Source organism: Lissotriton vulgaris, chromosome 5 (assembly GCF_964263255.1).
Source record: "Lissotriton vulgaris chromosome 5, aLisVul1.2, whole genome shotgun sequence".
In the NCBI taxonomy this organism is placed as follows: Eukaryota; Metazoa; Chordata; class Amphibia; order Caudata; family Salamandridae; genus Lissotriton; species Lissotriton vulgaris.
The window spans coordinates 1,310,406,627-1,310,422,854 of NC_141693.1; the positions used below are offsets into that span (position 1 = coordinate 1,310,406,627).

General features: G+C 48.7%; 1 protein-coding gene across 3 annotated transcripts in view; it reads left to right on the forward strand.

Moving 5' to 3' along the window:
- PACSIN1 (protein kinase C and casein kinase substrate in neurons 1) overlaps positions 1-16,228 on the forward strand; it is a 416,659-nt gene that overhangs the window by 132,055 nt on the left and 268,376 nt on the right. Inside the window, exon 1 of one of the 3 annotated variants that reach the window (XM_086923205.1) lies at positions 6,711-6,731. The exons of the other annotated variants lie outside the window; for them this stretch is intronic. The gene's annotated coding sequence lies outside the window, so the exon portion shown is untranslated. Of the gene's footprint in view, positions 1-6,710; positions 6,732-16,228 lie in introns of those variants that run through there. 3 annotated transcript variants of the gene reach the window in all.

Below are 16,228 nucleotides of genomic sequence, written 5' to 3' on the forward strand. Positions count from 1 at the left end.
AATCGAGGGCTGCATTCGGGGTGTTAAGCGGGAAAATGATTTGCAGATCGTCTGCATAGTTGAATACAGTGATATTCCACCTCTTCAAGGAAAAAATGAGCGGCTGAAGATAGAGATTAAAAAGCAGAGGGGACAGGGACGATCCCTGAGGCACTCCGCAGATGGATGGGACCTGTGCGGCTGTGAAGGGACCAAGCCGGACCGCCTGCATTCTGCCCGACAAGAAGGATTTGAGCCAAGCAGAGGCCAGGCCTCGGATGCCGGCTTGCTCGGCACGGTGGATAAGGATGTTGTGGTCCACCGTGTCGAACGCAGCCGACAGATCCAATAAAACGAGCGCCTGTGATGTTCCTTTATCGGCATTAGCTCTAAGCGTATCCATGACTGCCAAGATCACAGCCTCGGTGGAATGGGCTGGTCTGAACCCAGCCTGATTAGGTTCGAGAAAGTTGGAACGCTCGATGAATTCAGATAGGCAGCTAGTAACATGTGCCTCCAAGAGTTTGGATAGGTAGGGCAAGAGGGAGATAGGCCGATAGTTGGCGAGATCGTCCGGGTTAGCTCCAGGCTTCTTTAGTAAGGGCACAAGGACAGCCTCCTTGAAGGAATTAGGTACTACTCCTGCCTCCAATGAGGCGTTTAATAAAGGCAAGATGCAGTCCGGCATGGACAGGCAGATGTCGCGAAAGACAGAGGGGGGACAGCAATCATTAGGAGAGCCAGATTTGACTCGAGCAACAAGTTTTGCCAGAGTGCTGGGGTCGAGGGCAGGGAAAGAAAGCAAGGAGAGCGGGTTTTCAGGGGGGGAAGCTGGCATATCATCAGAAAGGACTGAAGGAATCGTATTCTTGATCTTGGCAATTTTTTCAATAAAGAAGTTATTTAATGCATTACAAGATTCTTGCGTCGGGGTCTGAGAAGGAAGGGTCCTTGCATCAGACGTAAGCTCCCTCATGATTGAAAAGATCTCCTGAGATTTGTTATGAGCAGTGAGAATCCTTTCCGAGATGTGAAGAGCTTTTGCTGCAATAATAGCATCTTTATATTTTTTTCTCGCAGCAATGTATAGCTCTCTGTCGATGGGCAGATAATTGCGTCTCCACCTACGCTCCGTTTAGCGCAGTTCGAGTTGCTGAGCTTTCAGGGTGGAGTTGAACCACTTGTGGGACTTACTGTGCCGGGAACGGGGGAAGCTGGAGGGAGGGGCAAAGCGATCACTGGCTTTGATGATCCAGCCAGTAAGATCTTCCTCCAGAGTGTGGACAGTCGCAGTTTTAGATAACGAAGGACGAGTCTCAGCCAAGAATGAGAGGAATGCCTGAGAGTCAAGAGTGCTCCATTTACGGGCAGTCCCACCGGCCATGGGAGGGACCTTAATGCAACCTCTGACTGTGATCACTGTGTCGATCAAGTAATGGTCAGACCAGATACAAGGGGTGATCACAGGATAGGAGAGAGTGAGATTATGAGTCCAGATGTGGTCTAAAATATGACCCCCAGTGTGAGTGGGGGAAGTGACGTGTTGGTTCATGTTGAAGCTGGTGAGGACTTCAAATAGCTCAGCCGCATGAGGGCCAGCTTCCCTGTCATTATACCAATAGTTGAAGTCGCCAAAGATGGCAACTCGAGCAGATGAAATAAGTAGATTGGCTAGCTGTTCACTGAGGGCAGCAGGGAACGAAGGCATAGGGTAGGGAGGGCAATAAAGAATGATGATGGTAAGAGCGCCCTCTCCGGTCTCTATCTTAATGATGAGATTGTCCACGTCAGTGAGAGTGAGAGAGGACGTGGAGGTAAATTTGAGCTCTTTACGGATGACAGCTGCCACCCCGCCACAGGCGCGGCCAGAAGGTCGGTTCGTATTGAGCAGGTAGTAGTCGGGGGCAGAGCAGCTAAGATGTCAGGGAGAGAGTCATCATTCAACCAGGTCTCGGTAAGTATGAGAATATCAGGTCTTTCATCGGTGAGGAGGAGGAAGAGATCAATCTGATGCTTGACCAGTGAGCGTGTATTTAAGTATAGGGCTCGGATACGTGTTTCAGTCACACTGGGATCGGATAACTGTTTAGTGCAAGGGGGGGGAAGAGGTACATACCGTGCAATACCGAGGGACGAGATAGTGTCTAATGTTCGCGGGGGTAGTGCGACAGATACACAATCCAGATCCCTAAGTACATGAGGGGAATAAACACAAGGGGGAGTGGCCTCCAGCGCCTCCTTAGCGCGGACGGGCGCAGACGGGCAGGACTCTGGCACGACTCCGGCACAGGTCCGGCGCGTCCGCTGCCCGCCTCCACTGCGCGGATGCATGACCGTCCCCTTATATGCGCGACTAGAGCGCGGGGGATTGGACACACACCCAATATGGCCGCCGCTTATCTGAACCTGGGACCAACTCCACAGCGTCTATACTCGGCTGGGAGTGGCCCAGGGCAATAAGGAAGAGGGGGAAGGAGTCAGCAGAGAGAGCTTATTAATTTAAGCTGATGGGGGGTTGTTGCAGCAAAGTTAAAAAAACGCTGATTTTTCTGTTTTAAAAATGCCTAATACAGTTAAAATGACACAGCAGCACAACCTCCCGGCTTCCGCCTCAGGAGGGACACAGATAGCACTCAATCAGTGTGAGTGCGGAGTAGCGTGCGGTGATTAAAGGCACGCCCTCTGAGTGCGGAGTAGCATGCGGTGATTAAAGGCACACCCTCTGAGTGCGGAGTAGCGTGCAGTGATTAAAGGCACGCCCTCTGAGTGCGGAGTAGCGTGCAGTGATTAAAGGCACGCCCTCTGAGTGCAGAGTGGCGTGCGGTGATTAAAGGCACGCCCCCTGAGTGCGGAGTAGCGTGCAGTGATTAAAGGCACGCCCTCTGAGTGCGGAGTAGCGTGCTGTGATTAAAGGCACGCCCTCTGAGTGCGGAGTGGCGTGCGCAACTGGTGCACAGGGATCTGTAAACGCTCAGAACATGACAAGGTCATTCGGTGATGGGTCTGGTTCAGTGGAAATGCGATGCCTGTATGGTGTAGAGACAGGCCAAGTGCAAATGAATGGGAATATATTTATTCATGAGAACACGCCATGGAAGATACCATTTGGAAAGGCGTGCACTGGGGCATGGTTATTTCTGCATTGAAAGCTAATGGGATGATGGTGTCACAGGGGTCATTTTGTTGCTGTGCGGAGCCTTATAAGGGACAACCTAAAAGCCTAGGGAAGTAATAGGGTTTGAATGTGCAGCATAATCTGAGCGCAGAGCTCATCAAGAAGCGGTGGGCTTCCTTTCCCCCACCCCCGTTCATTCCACTGTCAAAGGGCTAACGGCGTGCACGAGGCCCACCCATCATCCATCGCCTATTAACTATTGATCTGTGTGTCTGATAGAGAAGGGAGTCAGAGCCCCGCCTCACAACATTTCAGGTCACTCAGAGGTCAGGGACACCCTCTCTGTTGCAGAACAAGTGAGCTGTTAATTGGAAGCATTTAATTAAAATGCACCCTCTTAACTTGCCCACTACACCCCAGTTTGGACCCAGCCATATACAAATCAGTCTTGAGCCTGTGCCCCATGGGAACAGTCCAGACTGAACTGCCAGGCCAGGTCCTCCCTGGACCGAAAACAAGCATCCTGGGACCGGTTTCAGGGTATGTCAGCCTGTACTGGGGTGAATGTATGACATTGTTCTGCATTCTGTCCATCAATCGTTCTTTTTGCATTTGTCACCTCGAGTGGGACGTGTATGCCCAGACGTGGGTCCTGTGCTCTCCATGCCACTGGAGTCAAGCTATCCTGGCTGATGAGGGCTGAAAGCCAGAAACCGGTCCTAGGATGCTTGTTTCCAGTCCAGGGAGGACCTGGCCTGGCATTTGGGCTGGGCTTTTCCCATGGGCCCAGAGTCAAGACTGATTTGCAAATGGCTGGGTCCAAACTGGAATGGCATGGTGAGCAAACAAACGATGGATTTAGGCCCAGATCTCTGTACTGGGGTGAATGTATGACATTGTTCTGCATTCTGTCCATGAATCAGTTCTTTTTGCATGGGACTCCATTTGTGAACATGCGCATTTGAAAGCTGTTTTATGAACTCGGCCTTTGGCTACGTCATTTGTGTCACGACATTGAATTCTGAGTGATAAACACAACCATGGCTTTTGCAAGCTCACATTCGATGGGTAGGTTTCTTTTCTGTGGACTTACATTGTGATTGGCCAACTGCATGCCCTCGGGGGCGGGCGGGGGAAGGGTGTAAGTCAATTGTCCCCCGGATAGCTGTGATGTGCCCGGGAGCTGGTGCTTGAAATGAGCGGAGGTGTGCAGTGATCACTGCGCATTACCTGCACCCCAGTGTCACGCGTCACATCCGCTTCCACTTGTCAGCGCGCGCATTCCTTCCGATGAGAGAGAGCTTTGGTTTTGTGTCCTGGCCGTGAGAGTCGTTTATCATGTCTGTGGCGGCCCCGTGCTTTACAAATGATGGCTGTGCTCTGCTCCGCTGCTGAAGAGGCAGGCGACGACGACAGGAAGACGGTGCGGCGCAGGCCTTCCGAACCCATCACCGCAATAATGTATTTTACTTTAATTCCAGATCGATGAATGTGGAATTATTAGAATGACTTGTCACCGAGAGCGCTCGACAGGTTGACATGTCTCTTGGTGTCCTGGTGTGGTTGCCCACCATAATTGTACTCGTCTCGACTCGAGCTCGGTACCGCTGATGAGCAGGATACAAAGGACCTTGGCAGCAGACACCCATGCCACCTCGCCCCACCAGGTCAGGATAGCGCTTCATGCGTGTGGACGCTATGTGTCGCTTCCTCCCTAGATGTGGCAGGTGGTCCGTGGAACAACGACTAGATATCCCCAGTGTGGGGGGCCCTCTGGTCACATGTGAGGTCGGGTACCAAAGGAGAGAGGGGGGAGGCAGAAGCCGTATCGAGGGCAGTGTAAATAGCCAATATAGACAGGCCTAGCGGCTCTGTTCCTTTGCTTGTTCGACCTGTTCCTTCATCATCACACCGAGCTCCTAACCTCGTCTTTGCACAACTGGAACTGCCCTTGTGCAAATATGATGTGAGGCTTGGGAAACCTCCCGAGGCGACTTAAGGTGGATACTGAGCGTCTCCTGTTGCATGCACTCTCCACGGAGGTTGCTCCAGTGTAAATATGTGTGCCCACTCCCAGCACGCCCTTCGCCCCTGCCTGCGGGATTATTTCCAGCAAAAGGAATGCGTGCCTAATAAAACGATCTTCCTACAGTTCAGCCCGTCTCATTTGCGTACAAGTGTATTCCCTGCAGTTGTTGATTTTATTTGTTGTGGCTGTAAAGCACTGGAAGATGCCTCTGAGCGCTTTGGTTGGGATGCTACAAAGATCGCAGTCACGTGAGTAGTTCTGGAGGCCAGGACAGGAAGCCCTGTGCAGTGTGTGATTGTGAATCGCGCGACGACCACTGTGGCAGGTCTGCAACACCTTGACAATGGAACAAGGCCAAACAAGCATTGGCATAGCCAATAGGTCTCACCTTTGGGACCTTTTAAGTGTTTAGCCGTGCAACAGTTGATGTTGACCAAGGATATTGCGCTGGATAACTAAACACTTATAAGTTCCCAAAGGCGAGATTTATTGGCTATGCCAATGCTTGTTAGGTTACCCTGCAACAAGTGTCAAGTACACTACTACTAATAGACATACAGACACCATGCAAACAGAACACACACTTGCGGACACATATACAGTGTGTACAAGGGTTACTTGCTCACACAGGAAGGCAGGTCATGCATGAAGAGGTGAATGATCAATGAGTGCATATATGCAAGGATGGCTAGATGAATGTGACTGCAGGTGGATACATGGATGCTTAAATGAATGGTACAGTGGGACACATGGATGAATAGAAGAATGTATGGGTAGATGAAAGGATGAGTGTAAGTGGATGATTAGATAAACTGGGTGATGTATGCATAGGTGTGGGTATATGGTTAACGCAGTCCCCCAGCCCTCCTTGTACTCACTTGCTATTAAAGCATTCATGCACTATCCCATTCAGCCATCAACACATGGTCTACATGACTCATTCAACCATGCATACACTCACCTAACCACCCATGCACTCGCCCATCTATGCAATGACTCATACATCCATATGAACATGCAGTTATGCACCAATTCATCACTCATCAATCCTCTCACTCACACATCTGTTCATCCAAACACTGATTCATCTGCACATTCAACTACTCACAGACTTCACAACAACCAAACTCGCCAGTCTATAAAAAAATCACTTAACTTTTTTAAAGGTTTTCAAATCTACTGGCGTTGTCAGTACCTATTACTGGTTCCTACCATGGGAACGTTAAAATGCTTTGAGGCCCAAGTAATTATCTATAATTCTGGGCATTCCATTTTTTTAAAGATCACAAAAAAACTTGAAGTTAGTGAGGCAGGCTGTTCTTAATATTTGAAGCAGAGGAAAAAAGCCCGCAGAAAGACAGAATTTTCACTTCCCTTCGAGTGTCGCTGCGGCGTGTAGTGGATCTGCCACTGGTAGTGGCGTTTAGAGAAGTCTCTGACTTTCAACCACAAGGAAGGGACATGTTGATGGCACACCACGAGGCCAGCTGCACGCATGTAGCGGGGGTCGAGAAAATAATGGGGAAAACGAAAATCTGTTGTTAGACCCACAACTTCACCAGTAATCGGATCTACCAAAGCTGAGGATATCACAACTGCCTCTGTTATGTAAGTAAAATGAAGAAAAACAAATGTCTTGCTGCTAACCCGCTGAGAATTAAGGGCACGGAAATGACTTGGGTATATTGTACTGAATGTGATGGTGCCAGGGCAATGCTTTCCCTTTGGCTTGGGAGGGACAGCCTTTCAGGCTACTTGCATGTTATAGCAATGCATGAACACAGAAGACAAATGTTTGCATGTGTGACTTTATATCAATTATATTCACGGGGGAATGTCTGCGCCATCAATGCTTTAAAAAGTATAGAGGGTGGTGAAAATGGAAAAAGTGTTGGTTACTTTTAATAATGCACTTTTTGGTTAAGAAATGATGAGGGTGATATTCCAACTGTTTGGAACAAATGAAAACTCGCAAAACTGTATAGTGACATGAATTTTACATTTTATGTTATTATATTTTAGTACATATAGTGGGGCAGTAGTATTAAGATGTTTGAAATATACATTAATCAAATAGAAAAGCAAATTATTTTTTCTAAAGCAAGTAGCCTTTCGGTTTTTTATTCACCTTTAGATTAAACAACAATAACCAACCTGAGAAAACCTAAGAGCATAATGGGCCCGGAACGCTTTCCTCAGAAGGCAGGGCAGGGGAGTGGGCCCTTCGTGGTTTCTTAAGTTTGCACAATCTCCGTCTCTTCGCTTCAAAAGGATGTGGCCAAACCTTACACGAACATCTGGACTGATTAAGAGCTGAGGGAGAAAAACTGCACGAATTGACTGAAAACGTATATGTAAATTGATTTGAAACGACAGACGCTCATAACACATTTGCGGGCCTCATCCCAGCAGATGCACTGACTGCTGCAAAGTCTCTCTTGATGGCAAAGGTGATACCTGCACCGTAAGAAGTAGGGTCCCTCACAACAAACAGGCATTGCATGAGGGCACTGCCAACATGACACAGCAGAACAAAGACTAGATATCAGACAATATGAACCTCTTAAGCAGTTGGGAGACTGTAGATTGTAGCCAATTTAAACATATTTCGCTCATAAAGCAGCACTAATCGGTATTTTGAACATTACAAGGATTTTGAAAAGGACTAACTTGGTAACTATTCAGAAAAGGGGGTGGTGATGAACAGAGTGTCTGAATTAAGCAGACCACTCTTACCCAGTCCAAAGATTAGGGCTTGATCCATCACCGTTATTTATCTCACTGCACCATCCCAGCTCAGAACCTGGCTATATGCAAATCAGTCTGTCCCTGGCCCAGTGCATCATGGGAACAGGGCAGACTAAACTACCAAGCCAATTCTTCACCAGAAAGGAGACAAGCTACCGGGGACCTGTTTCTGGCATTTCAGCCTTCGTCGGCCCGGCTTGCTTGAATCCTGATGGTGCAGTGAGAAAGAGACTCATGTCTGAGTATACCCTGCCACACCTATAGTGGCCAAAAACGATTCAGAAAAGGGGGTGGTGATGAACAGAGTGTCTGAATTAAGCAGACCACTCTTACCCAGTCCAAAGATCAGGGCTTGATCCATCACCGTTATTTATCTCACTGCACCATCCCAGCTCAGAACCTGGCTATATGCAAATCAGTCTGTCCCTGGCCGAGTGCATCATGGGGACAGCGCAGACTAAACTACCAAGCCAATTCTTCACCAGAAAGGAGACAAGCTACCGGGGACCGGTTTCTGGCATTTCAGCCGTCGTCGGCCCGGCTTGCTTGAATCCTGATGGTGCAGTGAGAAAGGGACTCATGTCTGAGTATACCCTGCCACACCTATAGTGGCCAAAAACGATTCAGAAAAGGGGGTGGTGATGAACAGAGTGTATGAATTAAGCAGACCACTCTTACCCAGTCCAAAGATCAGGGCTTGATCCATCACCGTTATTTATCTCACTGCACCATCCCAGCTCAGAACCTGGCTATATGCAAATCAGTCTGTCCCTGGCCCAGTGCATCATGGGAAAAGGGCAGACTAAACTACCAAGCCAATTCTTCACCAGAAAGGAGACAAGCTACCGGGGACCGGTTTCTGGCATTTCAGCCGTCGTCGGCCCGGCTTGCTTGAATCCTGATGGTGCAGTGAGAAAGGGACTCATGTCTGAGTATACCCTACCACACCTATAGTGGCCAAAAACGATTCAGAAAAGGGGGTGGTGATGAACAGAGTGTCTGAATTAAGCAGACCACTCTTACCCAGTCCAAAGATCAGGGCTTGATCCATCACCGTTATTTATCTCACTGCACCATCCCAGCTCAGAACCTGGCTATATGCAAATAAGTCTGTCCCTGGCCCAGTGCATCATGGGAACAGGGCAGACTAAACTACCAAGCCAATTCTTCACCAGAAAGGAGGGAAGCTACCGGGGACCGGTTTCTGGCATTTCAGCCGTCTTCGGCCCGGCTTGCTTGAATCCTGATGGTGCAGTGAGAAAGGGACTCATGTCTGAGTATACCCTGCCACACCTGTAGTGGCCAAAAACGATTCAGAAAAGGGTGTGGTGATGAACAGAGTGTCTGAATTTAACAGACCACTCTTACCCAGTCCAAAGATCAGGGCTTGATTCATCACCGTTATTTATCTCACTGCACCATCCCAGCTCAGAACCTGGCTATATGCAATTGGCTTGGTAGTTTGGTTTGCCCTGTTCCCATGATGCACTGGGCCAGGGACAGACTAATTTGCATATAGCCAGGTTCTGAGCTGGGATGGTGCAGTGAGCTAAAAAACGGTGTTGGATTAAGCCCTGATCTCTTGACTGGGTGAAAGTATTCTGCTTAATTCAGAAACTCTGTCCTTCACCACCCCCTGTTGTTTAATTATTTTGTCCACCATAAGCGTGGAAGGGTATACTCAGACTTGAGTCCCTTGCTCATTGCACCATCAGGATTCAAGCAAGCCGGGCCGAAGACGGCTGAAATGCCAGAAACCGATCCCCGGTAGCTTGTTTCCTTCCCAGTGAAAGAATTGGCTTGGTAGTTTGGTTTGCCCTGTTCCCATGATGCACTGGGCCAGGGACAGACTAATTTGCATATAGCTAGGTTCTGAGCTGGGATGGTGCAGTGAGCTAAAAAACTGTATTGGATTAAGCCCTGATCTCTTGACTGGGTGAAAGTATTCTGCTTAATTCAGAAACTCTGTCCTTCACCACCCCCTGTTGTTTAATTATTTTGTCCACCATAAGCGTGGAAGGGTATACTCAGACGTGAGTCCCTTGCTCATTGCAACATCAGGATTCAAGCAAGTCGGGCCGAAGACGGCTGAAATGCCAGAAACCGGTCCCCGGTAGCTTGTTTCCTTCCCAGTGAAAGAATTGGCTTGGTAGTTTAGTTTGCCCTGTTCCCATGATGCACTGGGCCAGGGACAGACTAATTTGCATATAGCCAGGTTCTGAGCTGGGATGGTGCAGTGAGCTAAAAAACGGGATTGGATTAAGCCCTGATCTCTTGACTGGGTGAAAGTATTCTGCTTAATTCAGAAACTCTGTCCTTCACCACCCCCTGTTGTTTAATTATTTTGTCCACCATAAGCGTGGAAGGGTATACTCAGACGTGAGTCCCTTGCTCATTGCACCATCAGGATTCAAGCAAGCCGGGCCGAAGACGGCTGAAATGCCAGAAACCGGTCCCCGGTGGCTTGTTTCCTTCCCAGTGAAAAAATTGGCTAGGTAGTTTGGTTTGCCCTGTTCCCATGATGCACTGGGCCAGGGACAGACTAATTTCCATATAGCCAGGTTCTGAGCTGGGATGGTGCAGTGAGCTAAAAAAAACGGTGTTGGATTAAGCCCTGATCTCTTGACTGGGTGAAAGTATTCTGCCTAATTCAGAAACTCTGTCCTTCACCACCCCCTGTTGTTTAATTATTTTGTCCACCATAAGCATGGAAGGGTATACTCAGACGTGAGTCCCTTGCTCATTGCACCGTCAGTATTCAAGCAAGCCGGGCCGAAGACGGCTGAAATGTGAGAAACCGGTCCCTGGTAGCTTGTTTCTTTCCCAGTGAAAGAATTGGCTTGGTAGTTTGGTTTGCCCTGTTCCCATGATGCACTGGGCCAGGGACAGACTGATTTGCATATAGCCAGGTTCTGAGCTGGGATGGTGCAGTGAGCTAAAAAACGGTGTTGGATTAAGCCCTGATCTCTTCACTGGGTGAAAGTATTCTGCTTAATTCAGAAACTCTCTCCTTCACCACCCCCTGTTGTTTAAATATTTTGTCCACCATAAGCGTGGAAGGGTATACTCAGACGTGAGTCCCTTGCTCATTGCACCATCCGGATTCAAGCAAGCCGGGCCGAAGACGGCTGAAATGCCAGAAACCGGTCCCCGGTAGCTTGTTTCCTTCCCAGTGAAAGAATTGGCTTGATAGTTTGGTTTGCCCTGTTCCCATGATGTACTGGGCCAGGGACAGACTAATTTGCATATAGCCAGGTTCTGAGCTGGGATGGTGCAGTGAGCTAAAAAACGGTGTTGGATTAAGCCCTGATCTCTTGACTGGGTGAAAGTATTCTGCTTAATTCAGAAACTCTGTCCTTCACCACCCCCTGAGGTTTAATTATTTTGTCCACCATAAGCGTGGAAGGATATACTCAGACGTGAGTCCCTTGCTCATTGCACCATCAGGATTCAAGCAAGCCGGGCCGAAGACGGCTGAAATGCCAGAAACCAGTCCCCGGTAGCTTGTTTCCTTCCCAGTGAAAGAATTGGCTTGGTAGTTTGGTTTGCCCTGTTCCCATGATGCACTGGGCCAGGGACAGACTAATTTGCATATAGCTAGGTTCTGAGCTGGGATGGTGCAGTGAGCTAAAAAACTGTATTGGATTAAGCCCTGATCTCTTGACTGGGTGAAAGTATTCTGCTTAATTCAGAAACTCTGTCCTTCACCACCCCCTGTTGTTTAATTATTTTGTCCACCATAAGCGTGGAAGGGTATACTCAGACGTGAGTCCCTTGCTCATTGCACCATCAGGATTCAAGCAAGCCGGGCTGAAGACGGCTGAAATGCCAGAAACCGGTCCCCGGTGGCTTGTTTCCTTCCCAGTGAAAAAATTGGCTAGGTAGTTTGGTTTGCCCTGTTCCCATGATGCACTGGGCCAGGGACAGACTAATTTGCATATAGCCAGGTTCTGAGCTGGGATGGTGCAGTGAGCTAAAAAAACGGTGTTGGATTAAGCCCTGATCTCTTGACTGGGTGAAAGTATTCTGCCTAATTCAGAAACTCTGTCCTTCACCACCCCCTGTTGTTTAATTATTTTGTCCACCATAAGCGTGGAAGGGTATACTCAGACGTGAGTCCCTTGCTCATTGCACCGTCAGGATTCAAGCAAGCCGGGCCGAAGACGGCTGAAATGTGAGAAACCGGTCCCTGGTAGCTTGTTTCTTTCCCAGTGAAAGAATTGGCTTGGTAGTTTGGTTTGCCCTGTTCCCATGATGCACTGGGCCAGGGACAGACTAATTTGCATATAGCCAGGTTCTGAGCTGGGATTGTGCAGTGTGCTAAAAAACGGTGTTAGATTAAGCCCTGATCTCTTGACTGGGAGAAAGTATTCTGCTTAATTCAGAAACTCTGTCCTTCACCACCCCCTGTTGTTTAATTATTTTGTCCACCATAAGCTTGGAAGGGTATACTCAGACGTGAGTCCCTTGCTCATTGCACCATCAGGATTCAAGCAAGCCGGGCCGAAGACGGCTGAAATGCCAGAAACCGGTCCCCGGTAGCTTGTTTCCTTCCCAGTGAAAGAATTGGCTTGGTAGTTTGGTTTGCCCTGTTCCCATGATGCACTGGGCCACGGACAGGCTAATTTGCATATAGCCAGGTTCTGAGCTGGGATGGTGCAGTGAGCTAAAAAACGGTGTTGGATTAAGCCCTGATCTCTTGACTGGGTGAAAGTATTCTGCTTAATTCAGAAACTCTCTCCTTCACCACCCCCTGTTGTTTAAATATTTTGTCCACCATAAGCGTGGAAGGGTATACTCAGACGTGAGTCCCTTGCTCATTGCACCATCCGGATTCAAGCAAGCCGGGCCGAAGACGGCTGAAATGCCAGAAACCGGTCCCCAGTAGCTTGTTTCCTTCCCAGTGAAAGAATTGGCTTGATAGTTTGGTTTGCCCTGTTCCCATGATGTACTGGGCCAGGGACAGACTAATTTGCATATAGCCAGGTTCTGAGCTGGGATGGTGCAGTGAGCTAAAAAACGGTGTTGGATTAAGCCCTGATCTCTTGACTGGGTGAAAGTATTCTGCTTAATTCAGAAACTCTGTCCTTCACCCCCCCCCCTGTTGTTTTATTATTTTGTCCACCATAAGCGTGGAAGGGTATACTCAGACGTGAGTCCCTTGCTCATTGCACCATCAGGATTCAAGCAAGCCGGGCCGAAGATGGCTGAAATGCCAGAAACCGGTCCCCGGTAGCTTGTTTCCTTCCCAGTGAAAGAATTGGCTTGGTAGTTTGGTTTGCCCTGTTCCCATGATGCACTGGGCCAGGGACAGACTAATTTGCATATAGCCAGGTTCTGAGCTGGGATGGTGCAGTGAGCTAAAAAACTGTGTTGGATTAAGCCCTGATCTCTTGACTGGGTGTAAGTATTCTCCTTAATTCAGAAACTCTGTCCTTCACCACCCCCTGAGGTTTAATTATTTTGTCCACCATAAGCGTGGAAGGATATACTCAGACGTGAGTCCCTTGCTCATTGCACCATCAGGATTCAAGCAAGCCGGGCCGAAGACGGCTGAAATGCCAGAAACCAGTCCCCGGTAGCTTGTTTCCTTCCCAGTGAAAGAATTGGCTTGGTAGTTTGGTTTGCCCTGTTCCCATGATGCACTGGGCCAGGGACAGACTAATTTGCATATAGCCAGGTTCTGAGCTGGGATGGTGCAGTGAGCTAAAAAACGGTGTTGGATTAAGGCCTGATCTCTTGACTGGGTGAAAGTATTCTGCTTAATTCAGAAACTCTGTCCTTCACAACCCCCTGTTGTTTAATTATTTTGTCCACCATAAGCGTGGAAGGGTATACTCAGACGTGAGTCCCTTGCTCATTGCACCGTCAGGATTCAAGCAAGCCGGGCCGAAGACGGCTGAAATGTGAGAAACCGGTCCCTGGTAGCTTGTTTCTTTCCCAGTGAAAGAATTGGCTTGGTAGTTTGGTTTGCCCTGTTCCCATGATGCACTGGGCCAGGGACAGACTAATTTCCATATAGCCAGGTTCTGAGCTGGGATGGTGCAGTGAGCTAAAAAAAACGGTGTTGGATTAAGCCCTGATCTCTTGACTGGGTGAAAGTATTCTGCCTAATTCAGAAACTCTGTCCTTCACCACCCCCTGTTGTTTAATTATTTTGTCCACCATAAGCATGGAAGGGTATACTCAGACGTGAGTCCCTTGCTCATTGCACCGTCAGTATTCAAGCAAGCCGGGCCGAAGACGGCTGAAATGTGAGAAACCGGTCCCTGGTAGCTTGTTTCTTTCCCAGTGAAAGAATTGGCTTGGTAGTTTGGTTTGCCCTGTTCCCATGATGCACTGGGCCAGGGACAGACTGATTTGCATATAGCCAGGTTCTGAGCTGGGATGGTGCAGTGAGCTAAAAAACGGTGTTGGATTAAGCCCTGATCTCTTCACTGGGTGAAAGTATTCTGCTTAATTCAGAAACTCTCTCCTTCACCACCCCCTGTTGTTTAAATATTTTGTCCACCATAAGCGTGGAAGGGTATACTCAGACGTGAGTCCCTTGCTCATTGCACCATCCGGATTCAAGCAAGCCGGGCCGAAGACGGCTGAAATGCCAGAAACCGGTCCCCGGTAGCTTGTTTCCTTCCCAGTGAAAGAATTGGCTTGATAGTTTGGTTTGCCCTGTTCCCATGATGTACTGGGCCAGGGACAGACTAATTTGCATATAGCCAGGTTCTGAGCTGGGATGGTGCAGTGAGCTAAAAAACGGTGTTGGATTAAGCCCTGATCTCTTGACTGGGTGAAAGTATTCTGCTTAATTCAGAAACTCTGTCCTTCACCACCCCCTGAGGTTTAATTATTTTGTCCACCATAAGCGTGGAAGGATATACTCAGACGTGAGTCCCTTGCTCATTGCACCATCAGGATTCAAGCAAGCCGGGCCGAAGACGGCTGAAATGCCAGAAACCAGTCCCCGGTAGCTTGTTTCCTTCCCAGTGAAAGAATTGGCTTGGTAGTTTGGTTTGCCCTGTTCCCATGATGCACTGGGCCAGGGACAGACTAATTTGCATATAGCTAGGTTCTGAGCTGGGATGGTGCAGTGAGCTAAAAAACTGTATTGGATTAAGCCCTGATCTCTTGACTGGGTGAAAGTATTCTGCTTAATTCAGAAACTCTGTCCTTCACCACCCCCTGTTGTTTAATTATTTTGTCCACCATAAGCGTGGAAGGGTATACTCAGACGTGAGTCCCTTGCTCATTGCACCATCAGGATTCAAGCAAGCCGGGCTGAAGACGGCTGAAATGCCAGAAACCGGTCCCCGGTGGCTTGTTTCCTTCCCAGTGAAAAAATTGGCTAGGTAGTTTGGTTTGCCCTGTTCCCATGATGCACTGGGCCAGGGACAGACTAATTTGCATATAGCCAGGTTCTGAGCTGGGATGGTGCAGTGAGCTAAAAAAACGGTGTTGGATTAAGCCCTGATCTCTTGACTGGGTGAAAGTATTCTGCCTAATTCAGAAACTCTGTCCTTCACCACCCCCTGTTGTTTAATTATTTTGTCCACCATAAGCGTGGAAGGGTATACTCAGACGTGAGTCCCTTGCTCATTGCACCGTCAGGATTCAAGCAAGCCGGGCCGAAGACGGCTGAAATGTGAGAAACCGGTCCCTGGTAGCTTGTTTCTTTCCCAGTGAAAGAATTGGCTTGGTAGTTTGGTTTGCCCTGTTCCCATGATGCACTGGGCCAGGGACAGACTAATTTGCATATAGCCAGGTTCTGAGCTGGGATTGTGCAGTGTGCTAAAAAACGGTGTTAGATTAAGCCCTGATCTCTTGACTGGGAGAAAGTATTCTGCTTAATTCAGAAACTCTGTCCTTCACCACCCCCTGTTGTTTAATTATTTTGTCCACCATAAGCGTGGAAGGGTATACTCAGACGTGAGTCCCTTGCTCATTGCACCATCAGGATTCAAGCAAGCCGGGCCGAAGACGGCTGAAATGCCAGAAACCGGTCCCCGGTAGCTTGTTTCCTTCCCAGTGAAAGAATTGGCTTGGTAGTTTGGTTTGCCCTGTTCCCATGATGCACTGGGCCACGGACAGGCTAATTTGCATATAGCCAGGTTCTGAGCTGGGATGGTGCAGTGAGCTAAAAAACGGTGTTGGATTAAGCCCTGATCTCTTGACTGGGTGAAAGTATTCTGCTTAATTCAGAAACTCTCTCCTTCACCACCCCCTGTTGTTTAAATATTTTGTCCACCATAAGCGTGGAAGGGTATACTCAGACGTGAGTCCCTTGCTCATTGCACCATCCGGATTCAAGCAAGCCGGGCCGAAGACGGCTGAAATGCCAGAAACCGGTCCCCAGTAGCTTG